This window comes from Dasypus novemcinctus, chromosome 7, assembly GCF_030445035.2.
Source record: "Dasypus novemcinctus isolate mDasNov1 chromosome 7, mDasNov1.1.hap2, whole genome shotgun sequence".
NCBI lineage: Eukaryota > Metazoa > Chordata > Mammalia > Cingulata > Dasypodidae > Dasypus > Dasypus novemcinctus.
Window position 1 is genome coordinate 126,744,104 of NC_080679.1, and position 17,916 is coordinate 126,762,019.

At 50.4% G+C, this 17,916-nt stretch overlaps 1 pseudogene; it reads left to right on the top strand.

The window, feature by feature from the left end:
* The first annotated feature begins 1,248 nt into the window (after nt 1-1,248).
* On the top strand, nt 1,249-14,138 carry LOC101432881 (uncharacterized; annotated as a pseudogene).
* The last annotated feature ends 3,778 nt before the right edge of the window (nt 14,139-17,916 follow it).

The following is a 17,916-nucleotide window of genomic DNA, read 5'->3' on the forward strand; positions in this document are numbered from 1 at the left end:
GAAGACTTGAGCAATACTCTAAACCGGCTAGACCTAATAGACATTTACAGAACACTTGACCGAATGGCAACAGAGTACACATTCTTCTCTAGTTCACAGGGGCCATCCTCCAGGACAGAGCATATGTTAGGTCACAAAACAAGTCTCAGTACATTTAAAAATATTGAAATCATATGATGTTTCTTCTCCAACCACAATGGAATGGAGCTAGAAACCAATAACAGAGGGAGCAGGGGAAAATTCACAAATTTGTGGAAATTAAACAGCACACTCTTAACCAATGGGTCAGAGAAGAAATCAGAAGGAAAATTAGTAAATATTTTGAGGCAAATGAAAACGAAAACACAACATAACAAAATGTATGGAATACAGCAAAGGCAGTGCGGAGAGGGAAGTTTATAGCTCTAATGGCTTACATTAAAAAAGAAGAATGGGAAGCAGATGTGGCTCAAGGGATAAGGCCTCCGCCTACCATATGGGAGGACCCGGGTTCAATCCCTGGGGCCTCCTGGTGAAAAAGAAGAGAAAGCGTGCCTGTGCAGCGAGCCCATGTCCACATGGCAAACCAAGTGCCTGCGTGGTGGGCCGAGTGCCCCCGCGGTGAGCCATGTGGTGAGCTGAATGCCCACACAGCAAGGTGAATGCCATGCAGAGAGCCAGTACCTGTGCAAGTGACTCATGCGGCAAGATGATGACTCAAAAAAAAAAAAGAGAGACGAAGCGGAGACTCAAGGTGAAGCGCCGCAGACACCAGGAACTGAGGTTATACAATTAAGGGGAAACTCTCTCCACATCAGATGTTTCCAGGATCAAATCCTGGGGAATCCTAGAGGAGAAAGATGAGAAGAGAAGACAAAATGAGAAATAGATACTGAAGATCACACAGTGAATGGACACAGCAAAAACAGCAGGGTGGGGGAGAGGAACGGGGAAGGGAAATCAATAATTTTTAAAAGAGGCTCTCAAATCAGAGAGCTAACCTCAAAACTGGAAGATTTAGGAAATGAAGAGCAAACTAAAGCCAAAGCAAGCAGAAGGAAGGAAATGACAAAGATTAGAGCAGAAACAAATGACATAGAGAATAAAAAAGCACGAGAGAGCTTGTTGTGCAGTAGTGCTGGCGGCTTTCTCCTCTTGCCCTCCACCCGACCTGGCAGCCCTCACACCTGCTGAGCCGCTAGGAAGCGCCTGTCGAGGGCTCCTGGGAGCGTGAAACCGCCCTCACCTCTCTGACTCTGGGGGAAAAAAATGTTTGAAGTAGAAAGTCAGGGAAAGCTCTTTATTGGAGGGCTCAATACAGAAACAACTGAGACGCCCTTGAAGCAGTATTTGGCAAATATGGATGAATAGTGGAAGTACTCTTAATGAAAGACCGGGAAACCAACAAGCCAAGACGTTTTGCTTTGTCACCTTTGAAAGCCAGGCAGATGCCAAGGATGCAGCCGGAGCCATGAATGGAAAGTCCTTAGATGGAAAAGTCATCAAGGTGGAACAAGTCACTAAAGCATCGTTTGGATGTGGTAGACGTGGACCACCTCGACCTTCAAGAAGCAAAGGCCCTCCTGCGGGTCTTGAAGGCGGAAGGGGAGGAAGCGGAGGAACCTCCTGTGGAGGGCACATGGATGGCGGGGGCTATTCCATGAATTGTAATATGAGCTCTTCCAGGGGACCACTTCCAGTAAAAAGAGGACCACCACCACGACGTTGGGGTCCTCCTTCTGAAAGATCTGCCCCCTCAGGACCAGTTCGCAGCAGCCGTGGAAAGGGAGGGAGAGCTCCTGTATCATGTGGAAGAGACGGTTATGGAGGCCCACCACAAAGGGAAACCCTGTCCTCTTTTTTTTTTAAGATTTATTTGTTATTTCCCCCTCCCCCTCCTTCCATTGTCTGCTCTCTGTGTCCATTCACTGTACTTCTGTGTCTGCTTGTCTTCTCTTTAAGTGGCTCCAGGAGCCTATCCTGGGACCTTCCTGAGTAGGAGAGAGGTGATCTTCTTTTGTGCCACCTCAGCTCCCTGGTCTGCTGTGTCTCTTATTGTCTCTCCTTTGTGTGTCTTTTTGTTGCATCATCTTGCTGCATCAGCTCTCTGTGTGGGGCAGCACTCCGTGTGGGCCAGCTCGCTGCTCGGGCCAGCTTCCCTTCACCAGGAGGCCCTGGATATTGAACCCTGGACCTCCTATATGGTAGATGGGTGCCCAATTGCTTAAGCCACATCCACTTCCCACCCCTGCCCTTTTGTAGAGATGTTTATTTGCCCCCAAGAGATGATGGCTATTCTTCTAAAGACAGCTATTCAAAGAGAGATTACCCAAGTTCTCATGATACAAGAGATCATGCACCACTATCAAGAGATTCTGCATACCGCGATGATGGTCATTCCAGTTCATGTGATGACCACCCGTCAAGAGGCTGTAGTGATAAAGATGGCTACGGTCATGATCGAGGCTATTCAGATCATATGGGTGGAGGGTCCTACAGAGGTTCATAGGGGAGTTATGGTAACTCACGTGCTGCTCCACCTACACGAGGGCACCCGCCATCTTGTGCTGGAAGCAGTCGCCATGACAATTACAGCAGCTCATGGCACGGATATGGGGGAAGTCGTGACAGTTACTCAAGCAGCTGAAGTGATCTCTACTCAAGTGGTTGTGATGGGGTTGGCAGACAGGAAAGCGGGCTTCCCCCTTCCATGGAAAGGGGCCCCCTCCCCCGCATGATTCCTACAGCAGTTCAAGCCGCAGAGCACCAAGAGGTGGTGGCTGTGGAGGACGACGATTTGACAGAGGGGGAGGCAGAAGCAGACACTGAAAACAAACAAAACTATGGACCCAACCCTCTGTTCAAAGAAAACAAACAAAACGTGGAAACTGTTGTCATAACTACCCAAGGGCTACTAAGAGAAAAAAATTGTGTTACTTTTTTAAAATTACCTGTTAAATTTCCCCTCCACAATTTTTATGTTCTTGTGAGGAAAAAGTAAAACACGTTTAATTTTATTTGATTTATGACGTTGCTTTCAACAAGCAAATGTTAAATGGATAAGACTTGACTTGTGTACTAGTGTTGTAATTTTGCAAGTAAAAATGTCCCTAAAGCGACTTCCTATCTGATTTTTCCCAGTAAACGCAGCAAGCACTTCTGAGAGCTTTCACAAACATCTAGCCATCTAAAATGGGGAGATGAATCTTTCTGCCTATACAAGCTAGATATTAGAGGGTGGTTAGGGTAATGCTACTTTTAGGATTTCAGGATGGTCTTCAAACTGAAATCTCAGTGTTCTCAGTATGAAAAACTGAGATCAGATGCTTACATAAGGAAAGTGCTATTCACCGAATAACCCCCCACCCCAAAATGGATAATGCTGGCCATATTTTGCCTTTCTGACATTTCTGTAGGAATCTGCAAGAAACTCCCCTTTTTCCTCTCCCCCAATAAGACCACTTAAGTATGTGTTAAACAACTACAGAATACTAAATAAAAAGTTTGGCCAAAACCAACCATGAAGATGGGGGAGGGGAGAAGAAATAGAATTTACCAAAAAGATCTAGACTGATAAAGAAACCAAGAAAGGTCACAAATAAATAAAATCATAAGTGAAAGTGGAGACATTACTACCAACCCCACATAGCTTCAAAGCACTGCAATTTCTATCACCTGTTTCCAAAGTTTAGTGAATGGAAGCATAACAAATCTACCCTTATCTAGGAATAAATTTAACCAAGGATGTAAAGGACTTATACAGGAAAACTAAGAAGTATTGCTAAAATAAGTCAAATAAGACCTAAATAAATGGTAGGATAGTCTGTGTTCACAGATTGGAAGACTAAATTTTGTTTCATGTCAATTTTACCCAAAGTGTTTTACAGATTCAACACAATCCCAATCAAATTTCCAACAGCCTTCTTTGCCAAAATGGACAAGCCAATCACCAAATGTACATGGAAAGGGAAGGGGTCCCAAATAGTGAAAAACATTTTGAAAAAGAGAACAAAACTGAAGGAATCACACTTCCTGATTTTAAAACTTATTGAAAAGCTACAGGAATCAAAACAGCATGGTACCAGCACAAAGACAGGTATAGAGATAAATGGAATCAATTTGAGAGTTCAGAAATCAACCCTCACATTTATGGCCAACTGAATTTTGACCAGGGGCAAAGACCATTCAATTGGGAAAGAATAGTCTCTTCTACAAACAGTGCTGGGGAAACTGGATATCTATGTGCACAAGAACGACAGTGGAGCCCTACTTCACACCATATACCATAATTAAGTCAAAATTGATCAATATATAACCTAAATATAACTATAACCCCCTAAGAGAAAACATAAGGAGGCATCTTCAGGCCTTGAATGGTTCTTAGACTTTACACCGAAAGCATGAGCAACAAAAGGAAAAATAGATAAATGGTACTTTATCAAAATTTAAAAATTGTATGCATCAAAAGACTTCTTCATGAAAGTAAAAAAGACAGCCTACAAAATGGGAGAAAACACTTAGAAACCACCCATCTGATAAGAGTTTAATATCAAGAATATATTTTAAAAAGGCTACAACTCAACAACAAAAAGACAAATGGCCCAATTTAAAAATGGGTAAAAGACTTAAATAGATATTTCTCCAAAGAAGATATACAAGTGGCCAATAAGCACATGAAAAGATACTCAGCATCATTAGCCATTAGAGAAGTGCAAATCAAAATTTCAATGAGATACCGTTTCACACTCACTAGCATGGTTAATTAAAAGTTGGAGAGGATGTAGAGACATGGGAACACCAGTTCATTGTTGGTGGGAATATAAAATGGTGCAGCTGCTGCGGAAAACAGTTTGGCACTTCCTCTGGCAGTTATGTATAGAATTACCACATGACCTGACCATCCTACTTCTAGGTATACACCCAAAAAAACTGAACGTAGGAACTTGAACAAATAGTTACACACTGATGTTCATGGCAGCATTATTTGCAATTGCCAAAAGATGGAAGTAACCCAAGTGTCCATCAACTGATGAAGGGACAAACAAAATGTGATATAGACACACAATAGAACATTATTCAAACATGGAAAGGAATGAAATTCTGATACATGGGACAACATGAATGAACGTTGAAGGCACCACGTTGAGTAAAATAAGCCAGACACAGTATTGTATTTGTGATATGAAATCACTAGAATAAGCAAACTCAAAGAGTCAGACGCTAGAATACAAAATACCAGGTGGTGGGGTGGGGATAGGGACTAGGGAGTTAAGGCTTATGTTGGTTTGAGTCTTTTACGTGGACCCCAGAAAATTAGGATCTTAAATTGAACCTCTTGTGAACCTTTGATTAGATATGGTCATTTAAGGGCCATTTGATTCGGTTGCTCCAGTGGGGCATGATCTAGGGTGGGTCTTAATCCTCTCACTGGAGTCCTTTATAAATGGAGAAGTAAAAAGCCACAGACATAGAGAAAAAAAGCTGCAGAGACAGATAGAGAGGTCCTGGAGGCTAGAATCAGCAGAGCACAGAGGCACGTAATTTAGCTTGCTAAAAGCTCCTGGGAGCAGTATGCCAGAATTGTGTTGGCTTTTACAATGGGAATTTATTAGGTTAAAAGCTTACAGCTGAGGCTGTGGGAATTTCCAAAGCAAGGCCTCATCTGAGATGCTGTCTCACCAAAGGTTGGCTGCTCGTGATCCTGGGCCCCTCCACCCGGCAAGGCACGTGGAGGCACCTGCTTCAGCTTCTGGCTGCTCCATCTGTGGCTTCCTCTCTCCCAAGTTCCCCACTGAGCCTCAGGATTCTTTCTCTCCATCTCTGCCTTCTCCTCCAGGCTCGCTTTCTCCCCGAGCCCAGCTGTGGCTTCCTCTCTCCCAAGTTCCCACTGAGCCTCTGGGTTCTTTCTCTCCATCTCTGCCTTCCCCTCCAGGCTCGCTTTCTCCCCGAGCCCAGCTGTGGGCGATCAGGGCCCATCGCTCATCTCCCCCCCTCCTCTGGGCCTCGTCCCTTCCAGCCTCTTGGGGTCTCTTTCCTGGCCTCTGTGCTCCACTGATTTCAGCCTCTGGCCGCTGGGACATCTCTCTCGGCCTCTTGGGGTTGCTCTGTCTCTGCCACTTTTTGCTGTGTGTCTCTGCATGTTTCTCCCATTCATAAAGGACTCCAGCAGAAGGGTCACCCTGGGTCACGCCTCACTGAAGCAATCTAATCGAAGGCACGCCAACGGAGTCCAATCCAACAAAAGGGGCCCACACCCACAGAACGGCTTAGCTTCGAGGACATGATCTTTTCCTGGACCCACAAAATGCTTCAAACTGTCACAACATGGAAAGAGGCTGCCAAGAGGCTGCGAGAGGAGGCTCACGGAGAGCAGGTCGTTGAAGCAATGAGGCCTGGAGAAGAGGAACAAGCAGAGCAGAACTGCCGCGTGCCTGATGGCCCGATAGCTGGGCTAGGGAGCAAGCGAGCCTGGAGGAGAAGGCGGAGACCAGTCAGCACCAGGCCTTGCGTTGGGGCAGGGGTCCAGGACTGACAGCAGCCAGCCTTTGGTGAGCCAGCACCCCCGATGATGCCTTGCTGTGGACGTGTTTACAGCCTCAGAAATGTCGTCTTTTAACCTAACGAATTCCCATTGCAAAAGCCACCACACATTTCTGGGTATATTGCTCCCAGCAGCTTTTATTTTTATTTATTTATTTTTTTAAAGATTTATTTTTATTTATTTCTCTCCCCTCCCCCATCCAGCTGTCTGTTCTCTGTGTCCATTTTGCTATGTGTTCTTCTTTGTCTGCTTCTGTTGTTGTCAGCGGCTCAGGAATCTGTGTTTCTTTTGGCTGTGTCATCTTGCTGTGTCAGCTCTCCGTGTGTGCGGTGCCATTCCTGGGCAGGCTGCACTTTCTTTCTCACTGGGCAGCTCTCCTTACGGGGCGCACTCTTTGCGTGTGGGGCTCTCCTGCGTGGGGGACACCCCTGCGTGGCAGGGCACTCCTTGTGAGCATCAGCACTGCACATGGGCCAGCTCCACACAGGTCAAGGAGGCCTGGGGTTTGAACCGTGGACCTCCCATGTGGTAGACGGACGCCCTAACCACTGGGCCAAGTCCCCTAGCAGCTTTTAACGAACTAAAACAAGGCTTAAAATATACAGCATTTCTGTTTGGGTTGATTGTAAAGTTTTGATAATGGATGGTGATGATCGTAGCACACCTTTGCGAATGTAATTAACAGCACTGAATTATATACACAAATGTAGTAAAAAGGGGAAATTTTAGATTGTGTATGTTAATTGAATAAAATTTTTAAAAACCACATAGGACTATACAACACAGTGAAACCTATTAATAATACACTTACAGAATGTTCTTTCATGAATTGTAACAAATTTACCACGCTGATGCAAGGTGTTAGTACTAACGTGGTATATGGGAGCTCTGTATTTTATGCATGATTTTTCCATAAATGTACAATTTCTCTAATTAAAAAAGAAAAAAGGTGCAAGAATATTAACATAATATTTCAAATACCATTTAATTATACACTTGGAAGTGGTCGAAATGGGATTTTGAGTTGTATGTATGTTTCCGCAATAAAAAGCACACCCTTTAGCTATCACCCTCTCCCAAGGCAAACACTGATCTACCTTATGTCTCAATAGTTGTACCTATTCTGGAATTCTTATAAGTGAATCATATAATATGCAGATTTCTGTGAATGACTTCTTTCACGTAACACCGTGTCTTCAAAGTTTGCCCATGTTGCAGCATGTATCAGAAGTGCCTTCTTTTTAACGGCTGAATAATTATTCCTATGCATGAAGAGACCATACTTTGTTTATCCATTCTCCAGTCGATGGATGTTTGGTGGGCTTCCACCTTTTGGCCCTTGTGAATAATGCTGCTATGAACATTCGTAAACAAGTTTCTGCGTGGACACTTGTTGTCCTTTCTCTTGGGTGTGCACCTAGGAGTGCATTTCTGGGTCATAAGGTGACTCGGTTTGATTTGAAGCAATTCACGACCACCACCGCCCCCACCCACCCCCACCGCAGAGCCCAAGGGTCAGTCCCTCCACACTCACTGCAACTCGTAGCAAGGTTATTCTGAACTCCGTGTTGGTTTGCTCATCTCTGGTTTCCAGTGGAGTTAAATTTTTAATGTGTTCATTAATATTTGAATTTTCCTCTCCTGTGTATTGTTTCATTATGGCTATGACGCATACCTTATTTCCACTTTTTCCCTTGCTTCCATTGTCCAATTTAATTCAAATAAATAATTTCTTTTCCAAGCCTCATCAGACAATAGGCTTACCTGCCTGGGGCAGGAATTGCAGAATCGGTGAGAAGGGCCTTCTGTCCTGGAGGACTGAGCCTCTTGTGATGGCAGACAGTCAAGAAGGCGAGCCTTTGGCCCCAAACGCTGACGACGGACAAGCAGGAGCAGATACCACTAGCACCTACCAGAACTCGCTGACATTTTGTGATCACTGGAGGCTTTAGTTTGCCAAAGGGACTGCCAACGCAAAGTACCAGAGATGGGTTGGCTTTTTTATAAAGGGTATTTACTTGGGGTAAAAGCTTACCTTTCCATGGCCATGGAAAGTCCAACTCAAGGCACCATACGCGGTGCTTTCTCACCCAAGGCAGCTGCCACGTGTTGAGGCAGGAGGGCGGGCAATCTCTGCCTGGTCCCCTCTGCCCTCCCCTCCAGCTGTCCTGTCTCCCAGCGCTCAGCTGAGGGCAACCAGGCATAAAGCTTGTCCCAGGCCAGACCTCGTCTCTCAGGCTCGGCTGCTCCGCTTTCTTGCCGATTTCAGCTGCAAGCTCTCAGACAAATGGCTCGTCTCTCACCTGGGCCTCGGCTCCTTGAGCCTCTCCTTACTGTCACCTGGCAAGATCCAAATGGCAGATCTCTTTTCTAGTGTGTCTCTCTGTATGTCTCAGTTTTTTATCAGACCCAGCAAGAGGGTGGAGACTCAACCGAAGGCATGCCTCACTGAGGTAACCCAACTGAAAAATGGCCTCACACCCTTAGGAGTGCACCGGCCCACAAACATAAGCTTTCTCTTCCTAGGCTTCTTAAAATAATTTCCAACTGCAACCCTGAGGTACTTGGAATTATTTCCACCATCTTCTTTTGTGATTTCTTTGTACTCACTTTTCTTTTGCTTATTTTTTTTAATTCTGTCTTCACTGATTAATTGAATTTCCTTTATTCCTTTCTTTTTCCTCACAATCCAGTGTTTTGACATTTATAAATTCTATTCTTTAAGTGTTGAACCATTATATTTTAAGACATGCACATAATGAAGGCATATATCTAAGGCTAATCAGTGTTTTTATCCTTCAGCCAAATGATACATGCACTTTCCATTATTTAACTTCCATCAATTAACACTTTTCATGTTACTGCTGTATGGCATTGCACTGCCACCTGATTTTAACACTCCCCCCAATTAGTTATTAAAATTTTATAGGAAATGCATATACAGACTTACCAAAATGCTTACTAATTTCTTTCCTTAGAGCTACCTTATTACACTCCTCCTTTCTGGAATTCAATTCTCTTCTTACTGAAGAACCTACTTAATAATTCTCAAGAGTGTGTGCGTTTTGTGTTTTTGAAAACTCTTTATTTCATTATTATCTGGAATGATTGTTTAGCAGGATATCAAAGATCAAGTCAACAGTCTATTTTCTTCACTTCTATAATAATTTTATCCCGTCACCTTCTGACATCAGTTGCTGCTGCTGAGAAGTCTGCTGCCAGCCAAGTATCCCTCCTTTTTCATTACCCTGTGTCTCTTCACTCCTTGCCCCGCTCGCAGTTTCATAATGATGTCTGGGTATGGATCTATTTCTCATCTACCTGTTCGGAATTTTGTGCTTTTTCTGTCTTTTCTTTACTGTTTTCTCATTCTGGAAAGAATATGGATTCTGGACCTTCTCATTCTGTCTACCTTCATTTTTCGCATCTCCCTATCTCTTTGTGTTGCACTCAGGGCAGTTTTCTCAGCTCTGCCTACTTCTTTCCTCAGCTGTATCTGATCATATCTTTAACTGATTATTGTAGTTTGCCCCGGGGCTGCCGATGCAGAGTACCGGAAATGGGCTGGCTTTTATAAGGGGAAATTTACTTGGGGTGAAAGCTTACAGTTCCAAGGCTGTGAAATGTCCAAGTCAAAGCACCCTCAGAGATGCTTTCTCACAAAGCCAGCTACTGGTGACTCTGTTGCCTCGTCGTATGGTGAAGACGGCCACCAGTCCCTGCCGCGGGACCTGCCTTTCCCAGAATCTACCATCTCCCAGGGCACAGCTGTGGGCAACCAGGCACAGGGCTTGCCCTCCCTGGTCCCGGCTCCTTGAGATCCTCAAGGCATCTGTTTCCCTGAAGTTCTTTCTCTCCCACGGTAGGATCAGTGTAATATGGTGGCTTCCTTTCTGTGTCTTCACTTTTATCAGACCCAGCAAGAAGGCGAGCGTCTACGTGGGTCATGCCTCACTGACATACTCCAATCACAGGGGCCTCGCACCCACAGGAGTGGATTAGTTCAAAAACATCATCTTTCTCTTTTGGGGATTCCCAAAAGAATTTCAAAGTGCCACGCTGATCCACTGAGTTGATAATATTAATTAGTACATTTTTAATTTCTTGAAATCTGTTTGGTTATTTAAATTCATCTCATTTTATTTTATGATTATTTTCTTATTTATTCTTTTTAAATGTTTTACCTTTACTTTTTTTAGAGTCTCTTTCAGCCTTTTCGATTTTTTCTAGTTCTTAGAATGGGAGTCTCCTTTGTTGACTTTACTCAGTACTGTTTTAATTGTAAGGAACAAAGAAGCCCACTTACACAGACCTAAGCAAAAGTAATTTACCTGGCTCAAATAACTGAAAAGCCCGGGATGACAGTAAATAAGTAAATGTAGTGACAATTTTTTCCAGTACCAAAAACCAGCACCTAATTGCTGGCTCTTGGGCTGGCCCCCCGTGCTGGCTCTGCCCTTCACCAGCTCACCCCCCACCGTGCCCACACACGCCCACATAAGGCAGCTGCCCCCATACCCCCACCTCCCACCCTACCCCTGAGCAAGGCCCGCCCAGAGAGCGCCTCCCCCAGGGGCTCCCGCTGCAGCCCTGGGGCCGGTGCCCCCTGGCTGGACGGAGCCTTCCTAAACGCCCTGTGGTCAGCACTGGGCAGGCCTGGGCCCCGGGTCCCTCGGTGTCTGCCACACAGTGCCAGCCCGGGGGCGGATGGTCCCAAGGGCAGGGGGTTCTTATACCAGAGAAGGGCGAGTCCACTGCTGCCCAAAGCCGGGCCCTTCACCTCTGGGCAGCTCAGGCCACCGAGCCTGATGGGCCTCTTTGCACCCTCACGTTGTCCCCATGCCCTGGGCATTTCAGGGTCTCTCGGGGGTCTTCTCCCCGGAGGTCCAGTTGGCCCCTTTTCCGTCATTTCAGCCTGCGCCGGCTTTCGGAGGGTGGGCTCCAGAGGGGCCGTCCACGCCAGCCAGCAGGACCCCTCGTGCCTCTCTGCGAGCCCAGGTCTAGGAGGCGGTGGACTCCAGGTCCCTCTGCCCCATGCCCCGTCACCTCCAGGCTCCGAGACGCCCGTGCTCCCGGGGCCGAGCACGCTCGCTTCAACCCGGCTCAGGACGTGGCCGCCCTCTGGGCCCTGGCCGGTTGCTTCTGTGACCCCCCAGGGCATTGCCAGACAGGCCGCCCTCCTATTCCCACTCTGTTCCGTTTCCGTGCGGCGCGGGAAGCAACCTCCCTGAGCCTCGGTTTCCCCGCCTGTAGATGGAGATAGGCTGCCCCCCACCCAAGGTCCCAGGGAGGAGGCATGGGAGCACCCCCAGCAGAGCACCCAGCCCAGCGCCAGTGCTCCCGCTTGCGCTCCCCCCTCTGCCCTCACAGGCCACCAGACTCGCTCAATCCCCTCCCTGCCTCCCACCCCCGGGCTATCCTAACAGCCCCACACCTTCGCCTCCAGGGCTCTCCCATCTGACCCTCGCCCCTGCCCCTGACCCCCCTCCCCCAAGCGTCTGCCTCTGTGGGTCCCGTTGGACCCCAGGTGTGGGCGCGGCCCCACCTGGCGGGGCTGGGATTCTCCAGCTCCGAGGAGGAGGAGGAGGAGGAGGGGGCGGCCGTGCAGAGAAGTCCCTGGGAGTTCTTCCTTCTCCTCCTGAAAGAACATCTGTGGCTTCCGCATTGTCACAAAACAAACAGAGCCGAGTCTTCTGTTTCACAATCCAGGCGGCTAATTTCATGGATCTCTGACAGTCCTTTCATGTTTCTGACAGTGGCAAGCTTTCTTCCCCTGGGAAGCGAAGGGGGCACGGGCCCCGCCCCCACGCCGATGACATAATCCTGGCACTCCCGGGGCTGATGACACTTGGCTGTCGCCTTTCCTGGGTGAGCAGATGCTGCGCCCGAGCGAGCGTGCTCGCAGGCGCCTCCCCTTCCTGTGCTCGGCGCCCCCGACCCAGTGACTCACCTGGCCTGCCACCTGCGAGCTTCCCGGGCTGCCCCTTGGAGCAGTGTCCCCACGTCCCCCGGGGCCGCTCCTCCACGGCCGCCCCGTCCTCCGGGCCAGCGCGGGAGGCAGGGGTGGGCTTCTCCAGCAACGGCCGCCTTTCAAAACCTTTGAATTTTCATTTTCTTTAAATTACGTATTTATTTATTTAGTTTGAGGAGGCCCCAGGGATTGAACCCAGGACTTGGACGTGGGAAGCAGGCACTCGACCACGGAGCAAGATCCGCTCCCTTGCCAGTTTTGGGGGTCGCAGGTGGGCCGGGGAGCTCCGGAGACCATGCCTTCAGGCCTCCAGTGTTCCTTTCTTCTCACCCAGCCCCCACCCAAGGGGAGCGCCTCGACGTCCCAATTCCTGCCCCAGCGCCTTAGAAGGCTGTTGGTGAGCCGGGCTTTGCCCTCCCTGGCCGTCCCTGGGCGGGTGCTGGGTTCCCGCCCCCACCCCGCCTGCCACCCCCCCACCCACAGCCCACTGCACGTCCCACCTTCACGTGTGCAGGGTGGGGCGGAACCAGCCACAGCTTTGGAGGCAGGCAGAGCCGGAGGCAGGTGTGCCCCCTGAGCCTCAGTTTCCTCGTCTGGAGAGAGAACCACCATGCTGGCCGAGGGGCAGCGAGGCTTAAGCGGTAAAGCAGCGCAAAGCGGATGTTCACAACATCACGTTCTCGCAGTACACGATCCCTGCGTGCTCGCTGCACGTCAGACACGGCGCAGATTAACGTCTTCAACCCTCACTATGCGCCGAGATCTCAAAGGATGTCCATCTTACAGGAAGTCTGTGCACAGAGAGGTCAAGGAACTTTCACAAGGCCACACAGCCGGTAACATGTCAGGGCTGACTGTGAGCCCAGGCATCTGCCTCCAGAGCCCAGGCTTTTTAGCCAGCACCCTTAAAAACACAAGTTCCCCTCCTCCCCTCTGTTCTCTGAACATTCCAGAAAGTTCCCCTCCTTTCCTCCATTCTCAGAACCTTCCTTTTCCACCTTGAGCCCCTGGAGGGCGTCTGGTCTCGGGAGGCTCACGGCCACTTCCTGGGCCTCTGTCCCAGGACAGGCCTCTGTCCCTGAGGCGGGCTCCCCTGCCTCAGGAGTTTTTCTGGGCGGCCACTCGCCCTGCACAGCCCTGCACCCTTGCCCCTCGGCGAGGCCCGTGGCCCAGGAGGCCTGGCCTCTCTTGAGAGACAGGGAGCCAGAGGTGCTGAGAAATCCTCCCAGCGAGAACGGGGACAGGGGCCACACGGCGCTTCCCTAAGATGCGCCCTGGGCTCAGGCACCTAACTGGGTGCCGTGGGAAGAGGCCCTGCTGGCCCGCGGGCTGGCAGGGGGCCCACGGGTGCTCCCCGCGGGACCCCCGGGAGGGCGGGGCAGGGAGCGGCCGCGGGTCCCCCGGCACGGAGCCGCGGGAGGTGCTGGCTGCTTCCTCCTTTCTCTCCGGGGACAAAGCCCCCTTTGAGCGCCTCGGCAGAGCGGGTGGAGAGACACCTTCTCCAGGCCGCCCCTTACAGACTGATTGCTCTAGTTCAGCGACTCGGCCTTCCTGAGAAAGGGGCCTCGGCACCAGGGCCGGGTGTGGGACCACCTGGGGCCCGAGCGAGTGGCTCGTCCCCCCTCCTTCGCCGGGCACGCGGGCTGAGGCGTGGACCCCGGCAGCAGGTGCCCGCCCTCGCCCCGGTGCCTCTCAGCAGGTGGCCTGGGCGGGGCCTGCGCGGGCCACAGGCCAGCCGCCCCCGCTCTCACCGCCGGCAGGTGCCCTGGACCCACCGATGGCTGGGGACGTGGAGCCCCTGACCGACAGCCGCCCGAGGCCACCAGAACTCTCCGGCCCCGCTGCGCCCAGAGAAGAGACTTTGGGAGGCAACGCCCCCGGGGAGCTGGGGCTGGGCCCTGGCCCCTCTGCACCCAGCCAGCAAGGCGGGTGGCCTGCCTCGGCCGGGAGGCCCCCCCGGCTTGGTGGCTCCCTGTCCAGGAGACTCTGTGGACTCACCTGCCTCCCCTCCCTCCAGCAGGGAAAGCCTGGGACAGTAGGGGCTGAAGAAATGATGGAGGGAGGGCGGGGGGCCAGGGAGGGCTGAACCCCCACTGGGGACGCCCCTGAGCCCGGAAGCTCTGAGGCAGGCTGCCCTTGAACCTTTCAATCTACATGAAAAGCACCGAAGTCTGCCCCTGTCCTGGGGTGGACCCTGCAGGAGGAGGCGGTGGGGTCCACCGGCCCTGTCGGGGCTCCCCTCCCCGTCCCACACAGCCTGGCTGGCGCTCACCTGCGAGGTGCGAGGCCCTGCCCCCGGGGGCCGTGCAGAGCTGGCCTGCCAGGAGCAGAGGGTGCCCAGGGGAGCCGACTGGGGAGGGCAGGGCAGGGGAGGCCTTGGAGACAAGGGGAACGGCGTGCGGCAGAAGGGGTGTGCAGAGGCAAGGCACGGCTGGATCGGGGGGAGAGGGGCTGGCGGGCGGGGCTGGGAAGGCTGGAGCTCTGCACCTCCTCTCCCCACTCCCACGCATCCCCCCAGGATCGCCACTCCCTCGCTTCCTGCGTCCTCACCCCCAGCCGTCTCTACCCCAAGACTGGGGCCCACGGAGCCCCCAGGCCGGCCAGGGCTTTGTACCGGGCCTCCTCGGGGTGTCAGCTCTGGGCCCCGCACCCTGGGTGCAGCCCGGGGTGGGTGGTGACTCCGGCCAAGGCGCTCACCTGTGTGACGGGGATATCACCCACGTCAGCCATCAGGGGGCACGGCGCTTTCGGGGAGCAGCGCCCCACTCCCGCCGTGGGTGACGGCCGGGCCACCGTTCTTGCTTTGACCTCCGGCAGCCCTGGCACGAGCTGGGCAGAGCTGGGCAGGAGCACGGCATCCTGGAGTGTTTCCTCCAAGGTCAGGCAGTGCCACAGCTGCAGGTGCCCTCCCGAGCAGGCGCGGCCCTCGCGTGGGACAAAGCGCCCTGGCAGGAACCTGGCCGGGAAGTCCCCGTCTGGGGGCCAGTACCTCCTGGAGCCGGAGAAAGGAGCTGGGCCACTGTTCAACACGCCATGATTGCCGGTTAAATCAAGTGTACCGAAAGCAAAGGGGAGAACAGGGCGACAGTGGTCAGAAGTGTGTGGGGCTGGCTCCAGGATAGATACACGACCGATGGAAGCCAATTGAGGGTTCAGAAATAGACGCTCCCGCCTACAGCCACTCGACTTTTGACAAGGCTGCCCGGGCCGCTCGGCTGGGAAGAACAGCCTCTGCAACAAGGGGTGCTGGGGGAACTGGCTATCCAGAAGCAAAAGAATCCAGGGGGACCCCTGTCTCATGCCACCTGCAAAAATTAACTCAAAATGGATCAAAGACCTAAGGCAAGAACTATGAAACTTCTAGAAGAAAACGTAGGGAAGCATCTTCAGGACCTTGTGTCAGGCAACACTTTCTTAGACTTTACACCCAAAGCACAAGCTGCAAAGGGAAAAAAATAGATAAATGGGACCTCATGAAAATTAAAAACGGCTGTGCATCAGTGGACTTTATCATGAAAGTGAAGAGACAACCTACGCACTGGGAGAAAATACTTGGAGACCGCACATCCGATAATGGTTTAATATCCAGAATACATAAAGGAATCCTATAACTCAATAATAAAAAGGCAAACAAACCCAATTAAAAAGGAGATTTGAATAGACATTTCTCCAAAGAGGATACACAAATGGCTAAAAATCACACGAAAGGATGCTCAACATCACTGTTAGGGAAATGCAGATCAAAACCACAATGAAATAACATTTCATACCCACTAGAGTGGCTAATGTAAAAAAAAAAAGAAAGACAATTACAAGTGTTGGGGAGGACGTGGAGAAACAGGAACACTCATTCATTGCATCCTCTATGAAAGACAATTCGGTGGTTCTTCAGAAAGTTAAGTGTACAATCGCCGTGTGATCCTGCAATCCCACTTCTAGAAATACACCCCAAAGCAGGGATTCAAACAGATATTGACACAGCAGTGTTCATAGTGGCCAGAAGATGGAAGCAACCTAAGTGTCTATTAACAGATGAGGCGGCGGACTTGGCCCAGTGGTTAGGGCGTCCATCTACCACATGGGAGGTCCGCGGTTCAAACCCCGGGCCTCCTTGACCCGTGTGGAGCTGGCCATGCGCAGTGCTGATGCACGCAAGGAGTGCCCTGCCACGCAGGGGTGTCCCCCGCATAGGGGAGCCCCGTGCTCGCAGGGGGTGCACCCTGTGGGGAGAGCCGCCCAGCACGAAGGAGGGTTCAGCCTGCCCAGGAATGGTGCCGCACGCGCGGAGAGCTGACACAGCAGGATGACACAACGAAGGGAGACACGGATTCCTGTGCCGCTGATGACAGCAGAGGTGGACGGAGAGGACGCAGCAAATGGGCACAGAGAACGGACAACTGGGGGATGGGGGGAGGAAGGGGAGAGAAATAAATAAACAAATAAATCTTTAAAAAAACAAAACACAGATGAGTGGGTAAACAAAATGTGGGCAATATACGCGATAAAATATTACTCCGCCGTAAAAAGCAATGAAGTTCTGATTCATGTGACAACATAGATGAATCTTGAAGACGACATGTTGACTGAAATAAGCCAGACACGAAAGGACTACAAATATTGTATGATCTCATTAATATGAAATAATTAGAATAAGCAAACTCATGGAGTCAGAACCTGGGCTGGGGGTAGGGGATGGGAAGTGAATGCTGGAGTTGGACTCAGTTTCTCTTTGGGCTGATTGTAAAGTTTTGGTAACGGATGGTGGTGATGGTAGCACAGCATTTTGAGTGTAATTAACAGCATACAATGATACATGTGAATATGGTTTAAAGGCAAAATGTTAGATTGCATATACATTACTAGAATAAAAACTTGTATGAAACAGGACTGGCACAACAGCTAATAGTATGATTATGAAAATGTCCTTTCATGAAATATAACCAGTATACCGCACCAATGCAAGGTGCTAATAGGGTGGTATATGGGAACTCTGTATTTTTTGTATGACTTTTTTGTGAACATGCACCTTCTCTAATTTAAAAAAACCACCAAAGGTAATAAATACTCAGGGTCAGGACTTTCCAGTCACCACATTTACACTGCTGAACGTGTATGGTGGAACAATAAGATGCTGTGCGACTGCACACCTCTTCTCAAGTCTGTGTTAGTGACGTTGCGGAGATAGCTTGAAATCTGCAAATGCTGCAGACTGGGGCTTCTGCCCCCAGAAATCTGATTCATAAACATCAACCAGGGAAGCGGATGTGGTTCAAGCAATTGTGCTCCTGCCCACCACATGGGAGGTCCTGAGTTCAGTTCCCGGTGCCTCCTGGAGAAAACGAGCAAGACAGTAGGCTGGAGCAATGAGCAGGTGTGGCAAGCTGACACAACAAAGTGAAGCAACAAGGAGACACAAAGAGGGAAG